Source organism: Pleurodeles waltl, chromosome 10 (assembly GCF_031143425.1).
Source record: "Pleurodeles waltl isolate 20211129_DDA chromosome 10, aPleWal1.hap1.20221129, whole genome shotgun sequence".
Taxonomy (NCBI): Eukaryota; Metazoa; Chordata; class Amphibia; order Caudata; family Salamandridae; genus Pleurodeles; species Pleurodeles waltl.
The window spans coordinates 833,036,598-833,054,807 of NC_090449.1; positions in this window are offsets into that span (position 1 = coordinate 833,036,598).

Sequence of the window (18,210 nt, forward strand, 5' to 3'; positions counted from 1 at the left end):
CTGGCACTGGCCACTCAGATACTCCCAGAGTTCGCTGCCAACTTGGAATCCAAGATGGCAAAACTCAGGGACCCTCTGGAGGAGCTCTGAGCAGCACACCTGGGGTGGTGGTCCAGTTTCGTGCCAGAGCAGGGACTGGGGGTACCTGAACCGGTGTAGACTGGATTATGTAAGGAGGACACCAAATGTGCCCTTCAAAGCATTTCCAGTGGCCCAGGGAAGGAAGCTACCCCTTCAAACCTATTTCCAAAGGGAGAGGGTGTAACACCCCTCTCCCAAAGGAAATCCTTTGTTCTGCCTTCCTGGCCTTGAGCTTCTCAACCAACAGGAGGGCAGAAACCTGTCTGAGAGGTGGCAGCAGCTGGGGCTGCCTGGAAAACCTCAGAAGGCTGGAATGACAATACTGGGGGTCATCTAAGGAGCCCCCAGAGTGCATGAATTCATAAAACCAATGCTTGCAAAAGCCTTGGGGTATGATTCCAACAGGTTTGATACCAAACATACCTATGTTCGGAGTTACCATTATGTAGCTGGGAATAGGTAGTGACCTATTTCCTGTACACGTGTAAAATGGCAACCCCACACTCCTGAAGTCTGGGGAAATGGTCCTGGAGGTCGTGTGGGCACCTCTGCTAGTGCAGGGGTGCCCTCACACACAGGTACTCTGCATAATGCCCTCAGGGCTGGAGGGCCTGCTATAGGGGTGACTTATAAATGACCTGGTGCAGTGTAACTGGCAGTGAAAGGATGCATGCACCTTTTCACGCAGGCTGCAATGGCAGTTCGGCAGAAGCCTTTGCATGGCTCCCTATGGGTGGCAAAATAAATGCTGCAGCCCATAGGGATCTCCTGGAACCCCAATGCCCTATACCATATACTAGGGACTTATAAAGGGGCACCAGTTTGCCAATCTTGGGTGAAATACTGGGTTACCAGTATGCAACAACCATAATTTAAGGGAGAGAGCATAACTACTGGGGTCCTGATTAGTAGGATCCCAGTAGACACACTCAAACACACTGGCAAACAGGCCAAATGTGGGGGTAACCAAGCTAGAAAGAGGCTACTTTCCTACAAGGTTAGCATCCACAATAATGATTTACAAGCTTTTAGACACCCACTTTTACGTGATTGACTCAAATAGTGAATCAAGAAGTCATTAGCTCATAGTACCTATGCTTATGCCAACTTATGTACAATATCACAAATTCAAGTCAAGGTACTTTGGCCGACGATATTTCGATCCCCTAGAAAAGTATCAGGATCATCCTAAGCCTTCGTTAAGCTTGAGTTAAAAAGGTTACAGAGTGCTTGTAACCAAAACGGCGAAGATAAATCTGACTCACGTCTCATATGAATGACAAGGCAATCAATGGAGATCTGAATCTCTAATCAAGCGCCAATGCCATAAAGTAGTAGTAGAATGGAGTAGTGTCACAGTGTAATAGAGTGTCAGAGAGTGGAGTGGCAGAGTGTCGTAGAGTGGAATGCCATAAATAGGAGTGAACTGGGGTAGAGTGAAGTAAAGTAACGTGAACTAGCATAGAGAAAGTTGGGTAGAGTGTTGTTGAGAATAGTACATTGTTGTATAGTGGAGTGGCATAGAGGGTTGTGCAGTGGCGTTGAGTAGAGTATAGTAGATTGAAGTGGCATAGAGTGGAGTAAAGTGGAATGGAGTGGCATTCAGGGAGTTGTGTAGGGAGTTACAGAGTGGAGAAAGTGTTAGAGTTTAAAGGAATAGAGTGTCAGAGTCTAGTATCATGGAGTGTAATGTCAGAGTGAAGTTTCATAGAGTGGAGTTGGGTGGTCTAGAGTGAAGGGACATAGAGTACAATGGTGCAAAGTAGATTGGTGTAGAGTGTGGTATAGTGTGCGTTGGTTTTGAGTAAAGTGGTGTAGAGTGCATTGACGAAGACAGCACTGGTTTAGCGCACAGTGCAGTAGCATAGAGTGGTGAAGACTAGAGGGGAGCAGAGGAGTGGCACAGCATAAATTGCAGTGGTTCAGAGTGCTGTGTGATAGAGTGATGCGGTACATGGTAGGGTGCAAGGTAGAGTAGACTGGTGTAGAGTGCAGTGGTGGAGTGCGGTGATGCAGAGTAGAGTGGCATAGAGTGTAGTGGCATATAGTACATTAGTGTAGAGTGGCATATAGTTGAGCGGTGCAGAGTAGAGTGCTGTGGTGCAGAGTAGAGAGGAATATAGTTCAGTGGCAGAGTGCAGTGTTGCAGAGTAGTGTCATAAAGGGCAGTGGTGTAGAGTAGAGTGGCATAGAGGGCAGTGGTGAAGAGTAGAGTGGCATAGAATGCATTGGTGTAGAGTGCAGTGATGCAGAGTAGAGAAGAGTGGCTTAGAGTACAGTGGTGCAGAGTAGAATAGAGTTGCATAGAGTGCCGTGGCATAGAGTAGATTGCTGCAGAGTACAGTATAGTGGTGAAGAGTAGATTGTTGCAGAGTGGAGCATAGTGATGTAGAGTGCAGTGGCATAGAGCGGTGCAGAGCAGATTGGAGTGGCACAGGGTACACTGGAGTGGTGCAGGGTAGATTAGACTGGCATAGCATAGAGTGGAGTTGCGTAGATTGCAGTGGCATAGAGGAGAGGATTTCAAAGTAGAGTGAAGTGCCTACAGTGGAGTGGTGTAGATTAGAGTGCAGTGGTGCAGAAAAGAGTGCAGTGGGACAGAGTACAGTGGCATTGAATGCAGTGGTGCAGAGTAGAGTGGCATAGAGTGCAGTCGCCTAGAGTGCTGTGGTGCAGAGTGCAGTGGCATTGAAAGCAGTTGAATAGAGTGCTGCAGTGCAGAGTAGATTGGCATAGAGTGCATTGGTTTTTAGTAAAGTGGTGAAGAGTGCAGGGGTGTAGTGTAGAATGGTTAGAGTAGAGTAGAATAGTTTGCAGTGGCGTAGTGTAGAGTGCTGCAGAGTAGAGTGGTGTAGAGTAGAGTGGTACAGCATAGATTGCAGTGGCGTAGATTAGCACAGAGTGGAGAAAAGTGGTGTAGGGTGCAGTGGCATAGGGTAGATTGTTTCTGAGTATAGTGAAGAAAAGATAATATACTTCAATATGCTGAAGTATGTAACGATAACAACAACATAAATAATAACGCTAGACATAACGGCACAAAATGAAATATGGCTTCTCCCTGTTAGCCACACTATAATCAAGCCCTTCATTACCTAGATAACAAAACATTAAACATAAATGTTAGAAAAATATACCCTTCTAATAGCTAAATTGTTGTGTGAAAAGGTAAAATCTGGGCCCAATCTCGACTTCACTGTTTCACCAACTGGTGTGATCTTAGGCAAATACAAATACTGTGTTTCACAGTCTCCTTTCTAGCCTGCAGGCACCAGGCTGAGTGGGACTCTGTTTCCACTATAGATCTTCCTCATTGTTCTGCAGCTCCTCTTGAAGGCATCCTGCAGTGCTCCTCTTCAAGGCGACAGGTGATGCAGACAGTAATCATCCAAAACTCTTTTCTCCTCCTCGTGCCCCTTGTTCTGTTGAGCACCCTTAATTCCCACAGCTGTGAAAAGGGCAAACAAAAGAGCAGAGGGCACAGGGGGCCTCCTGACTCACCTTCATTCTGTTACCATCAGATTGGAGGATGGTCAGTACAGGGCTGTTATAAGTCGCGCTTTTGTGCACTAATGGCCCTCTGAATAATAGATGTAAAAGGGGAAATTATTTTGTCCCCCACCCTCCAAAATCTGGGGGGGGGATACATTCCCCGCATCCCCCACACTTCCTACGCCCATGATGGTGCCATAGAGGGCACGGTCGATGAGCTGGGAGTTCTTTAAGCCCCACCCCAAAGTGTTGCGCTCTTGCTTTGATATTTGAGGCATTTCTTGTTTAAGCCTCCTTAGTTATCTAGAAAAGCTATCCAGGCCAGATGTAATGTGGGTCTGTTGTGAACACGTTTGGAATTGTAAAGCCCACGGCCTGAGGATTTCCCGGGACGAAACCGCGAAAATATCCGATACGTATTAAAATTTCTTTGGGGGAGGGATGGGATACAAATGGTGTGTATTTCTTTCCGAAAATGTCACCAGGAAAGCTTTGCAGTGCTAAGGTTACCACTTTAAGGAACAGACAGAGTTTTAAAAACGTTAAACTTTCCTCCTCCTCCTTAATGCCTACGTATGCCTGTTGCCAATCCCCCTCTCTTTTTAAATCCTAATTAAGAGCAGCTTTACCTGTGTCTAGGTAGACTTACTGGGTCTAATGATTAACCTACACTTCGATTGAACTTGAGGCCACCCGTTTGTTCCTGATTGGAAAATGTTATCTATCTCGGTGTCTGCTCTTGATTCGATGGATGTCTTTCCTAGAATCGTATTTGCCTGCCTACGAGAATTTAAGTCTCGGAATTTTGATTGGGTGAGTTGAATCCTTCAACTACTGCCTCACGTGTTTTTCATTGTGTCTCCTTCCTTGGTTTCTCCTCCAACTTATTCCACCTAACTTCCCAGTGCCCCAGCCCTCACCAACTCCTATATTTTCCTAAGCGCCCCCCTCCTCAAACATAAATCTGACCTGTAATGCTTTGAATCTCCATGGGTCACTGCCAGTAGCAGAGCAGTAATTTAAACAGGCTAACTGTTTTCAATATGACCAGGGAGCTTTTAGCGTTTCCCATTCGTCCACTGGAGGTATAAAGTGTCATCAAGTAGTAGAGGGCTGCTATGGAAATTGCACAAGGAGGAAGGCTCTCCTTGCTTCAGAAGGACTTGGTTGTCTGACATGATATAGACAGTGAGCTTTTAAAGTATTTATACAATCTTTGTGGGTGCGCTCTGCAGAGTTCAGGTGTTAGTCCTGAGGGTTTATCCTGGGAGGGAGGACAATTGAATGACCCAGGCAGTCAAACTCTTTATAGTGCAAAAGCCTTGGGGTGTTTATACCATGTACCTTCCTTATTTGTTTAGCAACTATCTGTTCACTTTTCCTCTCTCACCACCATATTCTTCATTGGTGGAACAGGTTTAAATACATTATCCCCCTTGCCCTTTCTGTCCCCTCCTGCATTGATAGGCAGGGGTGTGGAATTCCTATAGCCTAACACCATGGACATATTTTTGGGGTCAAGGGCAACAAGTTATCATGTTCATCCCTGGGACAAGTATGCCCAAAACCCTGCAGCACAAACCCTTTGGCTGCCTGTTTCAAGAGAAGATACCTGTCTGCAGTTGAGGTAATGCGTCTCCATATGTTAATACTGTTCAAACCTGTATTTATGGTTCATTCATGAAAAACCTTTATTATTACAGTAAGCGTTGTAAATAAACATTTTAAGGTCACACTGCACTACTAACCATGGGTCCAGTTAAAAAAAAAAAAAAAAAGTGTACACACGTTTGAATAGTTTAACAATGTGGCTAAGCATAATCCACTCAGCATGCTCTCTGATTAGATGCTGTTTGCAGAAGCTTGTAAGCAAGAGCAATGATTCTTTGCTTTCAAAAGAAAATGTTCTGAAAAAAATGCAAGTAGGAAAAAATACGTTTCGTTACTATGAAATTGTAGGTGCTATTGTTTTGAAGCGTCATTTATAAAATGAGTAGATGCATGCTCGTATTTCCAAAAATATTCCTAATGGAAAAATCAGTGTATCCATTTTCAACAAGATTATGGGAAGCTTGAAAATAAACCAGCCCTGGCAAATTCAACCAATCTGACGTTTGTTGTGAGTCTTAGTTTCATCAATGCGTGTCTTGTTTTGGCATGGCTTTGCTGCAGCGCAGAGGAATCTTAGCTATTATCTCAGACTGAATAGTGGACTACCCGCCTTAGGCCGATGGACCAACCCGACATACATTTGAGGTGATGTTGATTGCAATATCTCATAATCCTCACATAAACAACAGTATATAAGAATCAGACAACCTAATAACACACCAGTTTACTAAGAAGGTTAACAAGTTTATTTTCCTATATTAACAATGCTAAAGTCACAAAGATAATTCTCAAACACAAATGATACATATAAAGAGTCATCAAAGGCTGATTCAAACGCCTTATATATGTGAGTTTAATAAATGCAAGTAGACAAATCAACTCAAGAACAATAACGCAAAAACATAGCACCAGTATTTGAGTGAGAGAAATTGAATACATCAGAACAACCATATACGACAAAGCATCAGTAATTCATGAACATATGAGGAACACTTTCCCTTACTAACCACTAATCAGTATTGACATGTTGGGCTTCATGTAAAAGTTTAGTAACACAAATTAAAAAAAAAAAAAAAAAACAACTGATTATATCAATTTATATGCAGCAATTAATCGATGAGTTGCAGCTGGTACCTGGAAAACAAGACACATAACAATACATTTAATATATTACTGATGATAGACAGAAAGCAGCAATGAAGAAGATTACTTTGTCAGAGGGATACCATCAACAGCATTAGCCTTATAATACAGGATAAGGGTAAGGGGTAATGGTTTAGAAGTTGGACTATACACTAAACCGTTAGAGTATCGACGTAATGACAAGAACTGTTAAACTGATAGACCCATAGAAAGTCCACCAAAGTAGCAATAATTATAAATGCCCACAGTATGACTGCAGAAAGAATGACCACAGAATGAAAGACTCAAATTATTGGTAACCGAACGTTACAGTAAACTTGACAGTGAAAATGATTGGTTGAGACATAAGGTGAGAAAACTATGATCAATCAGAATATTAACAGAAAAGCACATTCATAGTACACTAAGTTCTGGATTCACCAAAATCCCGTTGACGTAATCTAACTAAATACATTTTATATTCTTGTCTCCCGTCTCATCTTTGGGCCCTTTGTCTTCTCCATCAAGAATAGAAACATACAGGAAGAATGATTTACAATGTTGCATCTACTTCCAGTCTCGCAGGAAACACACGTTAGTAACATTTCTCTAACAATGAGATAGTCAACTAGAGAAGACAGTCTGGAACTTTCTATTCACTAAATTACACAATAACCTTGCAAAGTATTTGATAGATTAAGCTCTTGGGGACGCTATTAACATGTTTCCTAGTCAAAAACACACTTCTCTTGTGAGAGCTGAATAATGGAAAATAACTCCAGTTAGCCAAAGATGGTAGCCAATACTAAAAGGCACTACAAAACGGGTGACTCGTTAATATGATGATTAATCAAAATTAAACCACACATTACACTGTTAAATCGATTACATAATACTCTTAGATTACTATCACTAAAATCTACACTGCCACAATCCCTCCGGATGACTATATGTGTCATCACACATATTTCTAAATAAATGTATTTATTTCATCTCAAAATTTAGAACCTTGTTTCTTTCATCTTTTTATGAACTTTCTTTCTCTTTGGTCTTTCCCCACAGAACCTATCCAATTAAACATCTAAACTCTTCTAATTCTTTTCAAACCTTTTTCTTTTAATTATTTTGCATAATTTATAAATTCCCCAAATTCCAATAAAAAAAAAACATCACAATTGAAAACCATTTGATCAATCTCAGTATAACCTCGTCCCGAGTTACCAAACCAATTTCCCACTGATGCTATTCCCTTGCCAACTTTCTCCCAAATCGTAGTTTCGGTTAGTTCTTTTAATTCAGTTTTATCATTTAAGTTACTAATCAAACCTCTAACTTTGAATTGTCCAGGATGTATGAACAAGAGTGATACGGACCAAGTTATTTGCAAACTCTGCTCTCCTTCGCTAAAAGAATGTCTAATGCAAGGCGGTTCTGAAGAGCCATAGCTCTTGTAGCAGCCAATTCAGTATCTAAGAGAATAATCGCTCCTGAATAACTCATCAACATGTTATCTACAACTCTAGACAACTTCTGTATCTTTATTGAATTCAGAACAACTCCCACTGAAGGAATTATTGCTCCAAAAATGTCTCCCACAATGCCATCACTCACTCAATCAGTTCTTGTAAAGTGCAACTACTCACCCGTTAGGGTCTCAAGGCGTTGGGAGGGGGGGGGGGGACGTGTAGCGTTCACTGGTGGTTCTAAAAATAAAAATAAAAAAGCCATGTCTTCAGTTCCTTTGTGAAGCTGAGGAGGGAGTTGGTTTGTCTGATGTGGGGAGGAAGGGTGTTCCAGGCGGTGGCTGTGAGGTAGGAAAAGGAGCTTCCTCGTGTTCTGGATTTCCTGATGCTAAGTACTTCTGCGAGAGAGAGCTGGGCTGAGTGTAGGGTCGTGTGGGGTACATGGAGGTTGAGTAGGTGGTTCAGGTAGTGTGGTCCTGTGTTGTGAAGGGCTTTGTGTGCGTGGGTGAGGATCTTGAAGGTAATTCTTTTCTCCATGGGAAGCCAGTGCAGTGTACGCAGGTGTTGCAAGATGTGGCGGTGTCGAGGTAGGTCGAGGACCAGTCTGGTGTTTTGTAGTTTGCGGATGAGTTTCTTGTTGATTCTGGCATAGAGTGCATTGCCATAGTCCAGTCTGCTGGTGATGAGGGCATGGGTGACAGTCTTTCTATGTTCGAGGGGGATCCATTTAAAAGACACGCATAGGAGGCGGAGGGTGCAGAAGCAGTTGGAGGTTACTGAGTTGATTTGATGATTCATACTGAGCTTCGAGTCCAGAATGATCCCGAGGTTGCGGGCTTGGCTGGTGGGGGTGGGCTGGTTTCCGATGGTGGATGGCCATCAGGAGTCATTCCACGCGTTGGGTTGAGGGCCCATGATGAGTACTTCCGTCTTGTTTGTGTTGAGTTGAAGGCAGCTGTTTCTCATCCAGTTGGCGACTGCCTCCATGCCTTCGTGAAAGTTGTGTATTGGCTTTGTTTGGTTCATTGGAGAAGGAAAGGATGAGTTGGGCATCGGCATACGAGATGATGCTGATTCCGTAGCTTCTGACAATGGTGGCTAGCGGGGCCATGTAGACGTTGAACAGTGTGGGGCTGAAGGAGGATCCCTGGGGAACTCCGCAGGTGGTGGGTGTGGGGTCTGCGAGGAAGAGGGCGAGTCTCACTCGTTGAGTTCTGCCGGAGAGGAAGGATTGGATCCAGTCGAGGGCCTTGTCTCTGATGCTGACTGCGTGGAGTCTTCATATCAGGGTGTGATGGAGACTGTGTCGAAGGCTGCCGAGAGGTCTAGCAGGGGGAGTGCTGCCATCTCTCCCTTGTCCAGCAGGGAGCAGATGTCGTCTGTTGCCAGAAACTGATTCTCGCTTGTCTTGTGTGAATTTTAGTAAATATGGGAAACTTATTCAAGTCTTCCATTTTCTGAAAGACTCTTCTCAAATAACATGTCATACCATCCTCTAGGAAGACGGTAATAAGTATTTCTTCCACAAAAATAGTAAACACCAGGTACTGGAGGGTCTTGTCCATTTAACATAAAATCCCATTTACTCTGAAACAAATACACATGTCTACATTCACTCGTACCCACAAATACTCTTGTCAATCTGACGTTGCGGTCTGTATATACAAAGCTTTCCCACATGTTCTGCATCCAATGTTAGCTTGCCTTCTTTAGTAATGTCAGTATAAGCATAGTCCATTCCAGGCCTACTGTTATATATTCCCTTATCTATCTTAACTTTAATCTCTCTTCTATCTTCTGTATTATCTAAAAACTTCTTTTCTACAGGTGTCCGTAAACAAGTAAGGTTATTACGGTGGGCAAATTCAGTCCCAAAAATTAGTGTAGGATCAAAGAAACTCTCACAAGCACTGTTATTATTCTTGGCTATTTTATTCAAATAACCAATGACCAGCACAAAAGAAAACACAGCTTCATAATTTGAATAAAAATATTGCACATATTCCTGGTTATGAAAGAGCGTTAGTAAAAGACTGCAACTTATAGGATAGGTTAACGGAAGACTATGATAAGTGATTCCTTCCTCCACAGAGGCTAGATTTGCATACAGACATAACAATCATGCGTCGATCACTTCAACATACTCACGCAATAGAAGACATTAGAAGAAAGCTCTTTCGCTTCATGTAAGTATTTCATATCTATCTTAAACCTATCTATTGCCGAAAAAGTAGTAGTAGTCTCTAAAGAACTATCAGTAGTGAGTATCTCTGTAACTTGGTCGATTCCATTCATCTCTTAAACAACCACACCTACAAATAATAATAAACATACGACCAGGAAACCAATACCTACACATCTACAACAACTATGAATAAGGAAACCACGGCACATCACAGGATCATAGTGTGAAACATTTAATATTTTGTGGTGTTTCAGGAAAGACAGATATCCTGATTCAATAGAACACACTCAAAAAGTTGCTTGTAGATCGATTTCATAATGGTAAGAAAACAGCCAACACTTGTTTCGTCATCATTGACTTTTTCAAGGCTGTGAAGAATGGAATGTAACAATCATAAAGCTTGTTGGTCTTAACAGATTGAGTTTTAGTGTGAAATGTGATTTTACTTAGAAGTGTGCAAAAATAAAAGGAAAAAGGAAGAGAAGACCCGTATCATTAATTGTGCTAATTGAAATATAGAACATGGGTGTGGCGTCCCCTTAACTGGATAGTCATTCTATGTAAAAAGGAAAATGAGCATTACTAGTGTAAAATATAGATTCTGATACGTCACCACAGTGAGAAAGCGTGGGAAATGCAAGCAACCCAAACTAAGACGGTGAAGTGTTAGGTGGTCTGAGGGTAAATGCCCACCACCAATACATATAAAGATATGACAGTGTGTGTCCAAGCAACAGACAGTATTGGATACAATTAGGACATACCTCCTTAGAATTGGAAGGAATGAATAAATTGTAAGACTCCCATGTTCCGAAAAGTTTGCAAGCCCAATCAATTAGGCAAAAATGATGAGAGTCCAAAGACCGTGGTAAGTCTGGAATATAATGAGGGAAGCATGGATCAAAAGTGAAAAACGGTCAAGAAAAGAAAACAATTTGACAAAATATATAATTATGTATATGATTGGAGAACAATACTCCAAAAGGGAAGGTTAACGGTCGTGAGCCTAGCGGATAAGAGTTATTTGGTTAAAGATTTCTTTTAAATTAAATTGTTTAATTTTGAAAACGAAATCAAAAATTGAAAGTACCCACATTATGTAGAGAAGCAAAAAATGTGCTATGGTGGTAACAGGGAAACCGAATAGGTCGGCAGCCCCAACGTAACGTGGTGTATAAAGCAAAGGCATGTAATCGCCGTAACTGTGGAATACACGTACATAAATTGTTATTGAAATGTATTGGAAACTGATACGAAACATTTAAGAACGGTCGGACTAGTTGAAGATAAAAAGGTAGCTTCCTGTCTTATTGCTGTCTACATGAAGCACAAGTTCAGTCGACAAACATGTACGTCGTTTACTTTGTACATGAGTGCGACATCACAGCGTGACACAATTCTAGAAGAAGTATGTAAAATAGCCCCCTTACCTGCACCAGGACTGTCAATTAGTTAAACCGGGTGCCGTGTTGTATCTGAGGCGAACGCCGGCACTACGCTATTTAAAACGAGATGGACAATGGAAATGAAAAGCGGACTTGAAACTGATAATGGGGTCCGGCATCTTGGAAGGGTGCGAGGACACACAAAGCCAAAAAGAGTAAAGGGAAAGAGAAAAAAATATAATGTGACCAGAGTAAATAAAGAAAATAGAAAAATTACTTGTGTAGATGTAAATTAGAAACCTTTTATTAGAGAAAAAAAAGATGTGTACCCATAAATTCATGCACTGGTAAATGTGTGAATGCAAATTTTGTATGATTTTTCATTACAATGATACGTTTTGACATTTCGACATTACACATAAGTAAATGTATGTTATGAAGAATCGTTAGGCAAGCAAATAAGAAACAAGTGCCATTTATAAATACTTTCTTCGATAGTATACGATCGATGAAAGTATTTATAAATGGCAGTAATCAGGATATCTGTCTTTCCTGAAACACCACAAAATATTAAATGTTTCACACTATGATCCTGTGATGTGCCGTGGTTTCCTTATTCATATATGGACGGTGACCTTTCCTGGGTGACAGCTTACACACCCTGTGGCTGGGTGTTCAACCGCTTGAGCACTCCCTTCCTCCAAGAAGAGACTTTTTTTCACCATGAACTTGTATTATAATCAACAAACAGCTTTTGGAAGTGCGCACCATCCACACACAGCCACGATTTTCTTTGCCGTTATTGTACATCTACAACAACTATTTGTAGTGTGTTGATTGCTAAAGTTTCCCATGATCAATAGAGAATCAAAAAATAAGAGCAAGCAAAATGTGACTGTGCAGCAAAAATCAATACAAAATTTTCAGTAAAAATCTGTCAATCAGTTTAGCAATTTGTCAAGTCAGGTTATCAAAGTCTCTTTATGCAAGACTTTCAAAATTCTTTCTTTTTCAAAATTGAATTTAATACCAGTTCTGTCCTTTGTCTCTTCACGTACCAAAATATGAATCTGGTTCGTCTTTATCAAACAAACTCTTCTTGTCATTCACTTGTAGATACATATACCCATTCTGGACCAGAATATCTTCTGCTTGCAACTCTTTCTTTTCGCTCTTTGATCCTTTTCAGCTTCTTCTTCACTGATGTGTTCTCCTTCATTCAGCTCCCTTTCTTCTTGAATTAGTGGAACCACATTTATCTTTTCTCCTTTTGAACTTCTCTCTGGCCAGTTATCACCTTTCAGTGTCTTTCTTGTCAGCACCCTTTTCAGGATCTAACTTGAACCTTTCTCTGAAGACGAATTTTCCTCTACAGACGTTCCCGCAACTGATTAAAGAGGAGTCAAATCCACTTAGTCGGGACCTGTCTTGACTCTTTCCCCAGTGGGGTCAGTCACTTGTTCAGTCTGGTATGTCGGACCACCTGCTTTTGAGGATACCCTCCTCTGAGCAGAGCTTCTCATCTGAATGTATCACACCACTCCTTTCTAAGGACAACCTCCGCTGATCAGATCTCTTCTCGTTTTGGTGTGCAAGATCGCTTGCTTCTGATGACACCCTCCTCTGATCAGGACTTCTTCCAACTGGTATCTTCTCTTGCTCTTTTTGCACCGATTGTTTCACCACTTAATTTATTGAAGATTTTTCTTTCTATAGAGTTCTCTTACTTGTCTACGTGCTGGTAATCTCAACAGTTCTTCTCTCTTCTTCTTCTTCTCTCTTCTTCTTCTCCTTTCTTCTTTTTTCTTCTCCCTACTCCTTTCTTCTCTTTTTTCTTCTCCCTTTCTTCTTCCTCCTTCCCCAGTTCAGTAGACCTGCACACTTCGCAGCTGTCGTTGTTATCAGTATGACCTGATACGGTCCCTTCCACCTTGACTCCAAACACGACTTCCTCACATGTTTTCCTATGACAACCCAATCTACAGCCCTCAAGTTATGACTGTCAGACTGTTGACTTGTAGCTTCCATCTGATGTGAAAAAGATCAAACCACATCAGCTAGACCTTTGCAATAGTCTAACACCATTACATCTAATATTCACAAGAGCATTTGCAGGAATTGCTGATAGTCTCATGGCTCTCCCCGTCAAAATCTCGTGAGGCGACAAACCAGTCTTCTTGGTCAGGGGTACTTCTCATTGACATTAGAACCAATGGTAAAGCATCTGGCCATTTCAAATTCGTAAATGCACACATCTTTGCTAGTCTAGACTTTAGAGTTACTTTCATCTGCTCTACAAGTCCTGAAGCTTCTGGGTGGTAACTACAATGGAGTTTCTGCTGAATGTTTAAAGCTGAACAGAGTAATTTTATCTCTTCATTGTTGAAGTTGCTTCCTCTATCTGATTCTAAAGAGACTGGGAAACCAAAACGTAGAATCAGCTCTCTAAGTAGTAACTTAGCTACTGTGAGACTATCATTTCTCCTTGTAGGATAAGCCCCAATCCAGTGACTGAAGATGCACACAATCACCAACACATACTTCAATCCAGCACATGCAGGGATCTCAATAAAATCAATTTGCATTCTGCTGAATGGACCTCCTGCCATGCCAGTGTGTCCCATATTGACCACTGTTCCTTTGCCAACGTTCATCTGCTGGCAGATAATGCATCTTTGGCAAACTACTACAGCAACTTGTCTACATTTTGGGTTAAACCAGTGTTGTTTAAAACTCCGAATCATTGCATCTCTTCCTATGTGTGCTTGACCATGATAATATCTAGCCATTTGAGTCCATAAACTATTTGGCAGAACCACTTTTCCCTCTGTTGTCACCCAGATATCATTCTCCCTCTGGATGCATATACGTTTCTCACAATCTCTGCTCTCTTCTTTTGGAACACTGTCTTGTAGAACTTTCAGCCCTTCTAAAGTATCAACAATCTGCATAGTAAAATTATGCAGACTTCATCATTTCAGGTATCAATTCCAAATTTCCCTCGAAAGAAATGCTATTCAGAGCACTTAACTTTGCAACTTGATCTGCATAAGCATTTCCCAAAGTCACATAATCCTGTCCTTTCTGGTGTGCACTGCACTTCACCTCAGCAATTTTCTCCGGTTTCTGAACAGCTTGTAACAATTCATGAATTCTTTCACCATTCCTCACAGGTGAACCAAAAGAAGTTAAGAAACCCCTCTATGGCCTCTGTGACCATATCTGGCCAAATCCTGCACAAAACCGAATCCATATTGACTGTCTGTATAGGTCTTTACTTTAATCTAATTAGACATTTGGCATGCTCTGGTAAGAGCCACCAATTCTGCTATTTGTGCAGAAAACACTCCTCGAAGCCATAAAGCTTCCAGTACGCCAGTAATGACACATACTGCATATCCTGCTCTCAATGTACCCAGATTATCTCTTAAGAAGGAACCATCAACAAATATAATTTGATCATTCTCTTCCCGACAAGTATTTCTATATCTGCCCTTGAATTTGTGCATAATTCTGTAATTTCCAAACAATCACGTTCAGTATCATCCAGTTTGTCTAAATCAGCTCTTTAAGCTGGAAGTAAAGTTGCTGGGTTAAGCATTGTACATCTTTTAATTGTTATATTTGGAGCTCCTACCAAAAACTTCTGCAGCGAGGAGGAATCCTAGCTATTGTCTCAGACTGACTAGTGGACTACGCGCCTTAGGCCGATGGACTGACCTGGCATAGATTTGAGGGGATGTCAATTGCAATATGTCATAATCGTCACATAAACAACAGTATATAAGAATCAGACAACCTAATAACACTACAATAACCACACCAGTTTACTAAGAAGATTAACAAGTTTATTTTCCTATATTAACAATGCTAAAGTCACAAAGATCATTTTCAAACACAAATGATACAAATAAAGAGTAATCAAAGGCTGATTTGAATGCCTTATGTATCTGAGTTTAAACAGTGCAAGTAGACAAATCAACTCAAGAACAATAATGCAAAAACATAGCACCTGTATCTGAGCGAGAGAAATTGAATACATTAGAACAACCATATATACGACAAAGCATCAGTAATTCATGAACATATGAGGAATACCTTCCATTACTAACCACTAATCAACATTGACATGTTGGACTTCATGTAAAAGTTTAGTAACACAAATTTAGAAAAATATGTAACTTGAATGATATCAAAATTGGGTAGCGCTTTCGAGCAGAGGAGGAGGGGCTGCCGCCACACGTCAGGGCAAGGAGCCCTTTAAATCATTTGGTGCGCTCCCGCCGCCGCGGGTAGCGCTTTTGAGCAGAGGAGGAGGGGCTGCCGCCACACGTCAGGGCAAGGAGCCCTTTAAATCATTTGGTGCGCTCCCGCCGCCGCGGGTAGCGCTTTCGAGCAGAGGAGGAGGGGCTGCCGCCACACGTCAGGGCAAGGAGCCCTTTAAATCATTTGGTGCGCTCCCGCAGCGCGGGACGCGCGCGGGCGACGCCCGGGCCAAGGGCGGGCCCGTCCTTGCCCGTCATCGCCCGGAGGAGGCTGGGCTGGGCCACCCCCCGAAGTTCTGTCCTTTTGATAGTTGGTGTGGCATAGAGGCCTTAGGAATTTCTTTTGCATAGTTTGTCTGGTATCACTTGATCTCGAGCTACTACTTCCTCTCGCTGCTAGGGGCTTCCTTCTCTCCTGTTACCATTTGTACTTGACACTAGGAACCAGGGCTGGGCCATTGGATAGACGATATGGGGAAGAGGAAGGCCGATGATGTATCAGTACCCCAGTCTCGGGTTAAAAAACCCAAGAAACGTTCTGTTGGGAAAGTGGAGGGATGTCCCAAGACAAATCTACAGCAATTTAAATCAATCGACTCATTGTTTGAAGAGGTAGAGGCTATACTAAGGAGTCCCTCTGTTACGGGTCTTTCCATATCTGATACCATTCCTCCCAAAAAGATTCCTGACCTCTTAAAAAAAAAAAACTGAGACGCATAGAACAGAGGTTAAGGCTGATTTACATCCCCCTCCCCACTTTCAGAGTGCAATTCCTTCACTCTTGGAGATTTCACCATCCTTGGTGGAAACTAATGGATGTTTATCTGTAGAAGGTGCACCCTATTTGAGGTGCACGTCCCCACCTCCTATTGTTATTCCTTGCTCAAATAGGTTTTCGGTTTTGTCCTCTGATTCTGTAAGTCCTGGACATTCACAAACCCTACTTGTAGAGGGAACCGACCAAGACTCTTTGGATGGAAAGATGGGCAACAACGAAGCTTCTCAATTGACTATCATTTCTCAGAAAATAGATGACGTTAAGTGTCTGTTGGTATCTTTGATGAACAAAATTGCTGGACTCTATGATCAAAAGTCTTGTTGTAATTGCATTGTGCCACATGAGTCTGCCCCATCCTCTGATTTATTGATGGAAACTAAAAAACCTAGTCCTCCTACCGTAGGTGATAAATTGACATCCTCTTCTAAACATAACCTCGCTAGGGGAAGAAATGGTAGCTCCACAACGCACAGTAAGTCTGCTTGTCAGACCATGTTCTCCACCCATGAGCGAGTTTCCAAACTAGGTATAAATAAGTGTGGATCCTTCTCTGGTCGGGGGGACAGAGGTACTCCTTGCCCAACAACCTCTCAGTTAAATCTAGGGGGATTGCCCCCTGCAGCAAGTTGTTGTGTTAGTTCCCATTCTGCCACTCACCCTGATCATTTGCCACTCTTGCAGACTTGTGACATCAAGGGAAGGTTAAGAAGGAGGAGGGAAGATGCCACCATATATTTGACTAGGGTGCCAAAGCTACCTCAGGGCAATAGAGAGTCGAGTGACTCTCTAACTAACAAAGTCATTTATTGGATTCGCTCCCAGAGGAACTGTCTCTCTGTCATCCGTCTGATATACGTGAGGCACACAGACACAATCAGTTAGGGTCGGATTTTGATTATATTTCGATTCTTTTTAATGATAGCAGTCTAGTTAATGATCTCCTGGCCTTCGACACACGGACAGGTACACTATGTATAGATAGGGAACCGAAACTTAGACTCAGTAGTCAGCCGCCTGGGGCCCCGCTATGTAGAGGATGTTGTACATCTGGAACTATTGTAGCCGGGGTTATTCCCTCTTCAGATAATTCTGTAACATCTAATTCTGAGAAGCCTTACCCCTTACTTTCTGAATCAGATTGACTGATTACCCCCTGTATAGTACTTCCTAAAAAAGCAAATGACAAATGTCATCCTATAGGGACTCCACTTCCCGTCTCTTTAATGAGATCCAAATTAACAACTACGCCTCCTAAAATCAATATTATATCTTGGAATGTAGCAGGAATTAAGTCAAAGTTGGATGATACGGAATGGGTAAGCCTTATTAACAAACAAGATATCTGTCTTTTTCAAGAAACCTGGACTGCAGAACAGTTATCCATACAAGGCTTTACAACTTATTTTTCTGCTGCCCAACCTGCCTCCGGTGGCTTTGGAAGACAGATAGGAGGGTTAATGATTTTATTGAACAACAAGCTAGAATGTGACCACTCTATGATAAAGTTTAATTCTTATGATCTGCTGGGTGTGCAACTTACTTTCCGACCCGGATTCAGGCTGATAGTTCTGAATACCTATGCAAGATCCGTTCCCCGTGGAACAGAATCAATGGTTCTCACCCAGTTGACGGACTACATAGAGCTTTTGGATCCTTCAGATCTCTTGATCATAGCAGGCGATTTCAATTGTTCCTTTGTGTTGGACAATACTATCAGTAATCTGACTACTGAAGAGGACGAACATTGGGGTATTCCCCAATATAAGGAAATGGTGTTTTCCCCCGTTTCCTGTGTTGCATCTCAGTTGTCTTCCCTTTGCCTGAAACA